Source organism: Protopterus annectens, chromosome 13.part0, assembly GCF_019279795.1.
Source record: "Protopterus annectens isolate FY-2018-M chromosome 13.part0, PAN1.0, whole genome shotgun sequence".
NCBI lineage: Eukaryota > Metazoa > Chordata > Ceratodontiformes > Protopteridae > Protopterus > Protopterus annectens.
Window position 1 is genome coordinate 308,792,350 of NC_056747.1, and position 4,074 is coordinate 308,796,423.

At 37.5% G+C, this 4,074-nt stretch overlaps 1 non-coding gene across 1 annotated transcript; it reads right to left on the minus strand.

The window, feature by feature from the left end:
- Positions 1-1,616: 1,616 nt before the first annotated feature.
- On the minus strand, positions 1,617-1,745 carry LOC122788496. The gene has a single exon (XR_006362695.1). It is a non-coding gene; the product is annotated as a small nucleolar RNA SNORA3/SNORA45 family (small nucleolar RNA).
- Positions 1,746-4,074: the final 2,329 nt, after the last annotated feature.

Below are 4,074 nucleotides of genomic sequence, written 5' to 3' on the forward strand. Positions count from 1 at the left end.
CAAAGGACCAAAATGAGGGACAGATTTTATTAGTATTTCTGTAATACAAGTAGTTTCAATGACAGGCTAAAAGAAAAAGTGGTTTGCTAAAATTTAAAAAATTTTAGACACAACAATTTACATTATGTTGTTTCTTCTGAATCATCCAGTGGAGCAACTGCTCTCCACACCTCCAGGGCCGGCACAAAAAGAAAATAAAACTAAACATACATACAGACAATTTTTTGTGCTACCTTTTCTAAGCTTAAAATGGCCCACAAAGGCAGCTAGCTTACTACTTACCTATGAACCTATGAAGGCTAACAATGAACTCTGCTTTAAAAAATTAAAGCCCTGACCAAGTCAATACTACAGAAAAATACATCTGACCCATTGGCAAAAAAAAAAAAAAAAAAAATAGCAAGCAGTTAATTGCATTAGGCACCCTCATTTTTGGTGGCAAGACACACACCACTTAAAATTATCTGATCTTAGTATTGTGAATCAACTTTGTTCTCCCAAGAATGCTTAGAAAGGACGCTTGGTAAGCTTATTAAAATAGATGAAAAGCTCAGTGTCTGCAACAGGTTTGAACCAACTTAGACATGCTTAACTGAAGCACGCACACACACACACACACATCCACACATAACCAAACACACACACAGACACACCCACACAAACACACACACACACACACACACACACACACACACACACACACACACACACACACACACGCGCGCGCGCGTGCGCGCCCACATACACATCTTAGAATATAATTTCTGAAACATCAAGCTTGCACTCTTTAACACCTTACTTATTAAGATGGGGTCCATAAACTTCTTTGCACTTAATTTTGAAAATGTTTTCTTGGAGGTTTCAAGCCACATTATTCATCTTTTAATTACACCTACTCAATTAAACCAACATAGTGTTTTTAATTGCTGAATCACACACTTAACTAAAAATGGAGGAACATATTGCAGTCTCCTAGATTCAAGGTACATCAGTCAATAACAAACAGCCTGCAAAAGAAACACTTAATAACATGCATGCTCACTGCAAAGGGGAACACAGTTGGACACGTCTTTGTTGAAACAGACTTGACTATACATACATAAACACAGAAAAACACTTCCAAAAGTGAGGCAGGCAGATTCTGTGGCTCACCTCCAAATGGTTTCTCCCACCCTTTGTCATGTGTGGGAAACTTACCTCACAGCTTCAGTTAGCTGCTGCTTATTAACCCCATGACAGGACGAAGGATACCACATGAAGCTTACCCACCACTTGCCCTCCTAGAAGACATCTAAAGTACCTAAACCTCTCAGAAACCCACCCTACATTAAGAACACTGCAATAAACATGATTACACAATAAGAAATGGCAAATAACAGACATTGTAAATGTAGTTTAATTGTATTCTGCCTGATGATGATACTGGATAACTTTAAAGATTTTGATTGTACTGCATATACTGGAGCTTTTTCTCAGGCCTCTGCTAAAAATGAGCCTTTGTGCACAGCCATACTTCCCAGTCAACAAATGTAATAAATGCATACATATATAAATAGATGAGTAAATGGATGAACAGATCGTTTTCAGCCCTGCTGAAGAGCTGTACTCTTACCTACATATGTATCTGAGCAGGTGACTGGCTGAACCACAAAGGTTCAATCAGTGAATAGGGTCAGACTTCACTGAGTATCTGTAGCACACCAGAACAGCATGACAAAGTACCAGGATGTGACTCTAGCTTCAGCATCATTGTCTGTGAATCAGTATCTTCCTCTGCCCAATCATTCACTATAATTGCAATATTTTACACACACACACACACACACACACACACACACACACACACACACACACACACACATACACACACACACACTCCCAGGAAAGGCTGGTAGAATTCTTCAACTCTCCACAGTTTTCTTTTAGCATGGTAACACTGTTAACACTTTAAAGAAAATCAGAGACTTCCAATCACCAATGGCTCTAAAAGTCAAGCCAAATGTGAAATTGACCAATTAATATCTCTTTCACTGATAGTCAGCTGAAGCAGTTTATAGGTTTGTGCTCTACAGCTTGCTATCTCACAGTATAAATGATTACACTCTCGACAGATAATCACCACATGAGTACTCATAATAAATTAATACCAGCCACTAGAGCCTAAAGGTAAATAAATGAAATTTACTTAATTAATAAGAAAATAGTGCAACTACAGATATAAATATATGCAGGTTTGCACACAAAAGAATAATTTAAAAATATCAGTAAACATAGACAGGTGATCCGCTGTGGTGACCCCTAACCGGGAAAAAGCCGAAAGAAGAAGTAAACATAGACAGGATGCATACAGAAAAACCTAAGCTCCAGATATCTAAGTTCCCTGGTTGGAGTTCTACAAGAATAGTGTCCCTTAATAGCTAGTACTCACAAATGGTTCCATAGATGAGACAAGACAGCATCAACTTCAACTTTTCAGTATATGCAGTTATGTAAAATATCCTTTTCCCACCCCCACCCCCCTCCCCTCAAAAAAAAAAAAAAAAAACTTGACATTATCCTGTGCTAGAGCAACACAATTTAAAGCCAGTTCTTTTACTTATAATGACAGCCACCGAGTCTTGTGAAAACATATCCACATCTGTTTTTCCTTAAATCTGAGTCTGCCTGATGCCTTTAAATAAAATGTCTTTGTAGCAATTACATTCCTCTGGTCTTTCTTTCTTTCTGTTTTACTTTAATAAAAGGTACCATCTTGTCTGTGGAATCAGTACATTTCATAGACATTCCCCATTTTTTGACATCTGCACAATCAAAGTGTCTCATTTCAACCGTAAGAACACATTACAGATAAACATGAGAAGAAGAAAAAAAGAAAAAAGAATACAGTCTGATATTCAGCCTGGAATTATCACAATTGTTTTCCTTTAGCCTGGCATTACTCCTGTCTTCACAAATGGGATTCATTCATGTGGCTTTTTGTTCTGGCTCTGAGTTCTATAACAAGTTATTTTTCTACAATCAGTTTAAAGAGAGTTCAGTAATGTTCATGAAATGTATTTATTTGCTTACTTTTCTTGACCAAGTTAATACCACTAGGTCTGGGGTCTATTTTCAGTGGTGACCCAAATGGTATTTATAAAACTGAGAGGATTTGTCTCAATTAATAGCAAAAGTCTTCTTTTTATTTCAGTAAGTGTTATAGAATCTTTAACTCAGACAGATGAGTCATCAAGTTAATATCTCATTTGTGGAAAACACCCCCAGGAGTGCAGCACCCTCTCTTCCCCTAACACTACACACCGTTGTCGGTATTAGCACATGAACTGAAGCACCTAGAGGGTGATGAAGGCCTTCTGATCTTCCTGATCTTAATGATGCTAAGCCAATAACAAGTATGGATTTCATTTACTTCATCAACTAAATCTACTAAATATGTATGCATTCTTGCATTATAGCTGACCTACTGCACACTCTTGGCTTTAATACACACACAGACAAGTAATCTGAGATAGAACTGCAGCATTGTTTAGCCCTTTAAAATTAAATATCTTGTGTATGGAATATACATATGGGATGTTTCAAGAGATGATATCCATGCAAAAATATAAAAAAGAATAGAGCTCTATGGAATGCTTTTCACTGATTTAAGGATGATTATAGTAAATGTATTCCCTGTGTGCAAGTGCATGGGATTGTGGGAAACATGTTTAAATGAGATTTCTCTATAACAATCTTTATTTTTCAGAGAACCAACCTGTGTAAGTCCATTCCCTCCCTATTTTCTGAAATACTTGTATCATGATGTTACTAATTGCCTCACATTTCTTATGTGCCTCCAATGTTCAGGTCTTATATTAAACTCCGCTTATATGGTAAAGGAGCAAATCAGATGGGCAGCTGACTTCTTCTCAATGTTCCATTAGTGTCCTACATGTACAGTAAGCCTGTTATTGTCCCAAGCACCATGAAGCTTCAAAGACCTCCCCCAACGTCCTTGAGCATGCTGTCACTGCTCCATTACTCAGCTCTGCATGACCTTAGAGTCTCAGTTTTACTGTGTTCCGCTTTTTCATT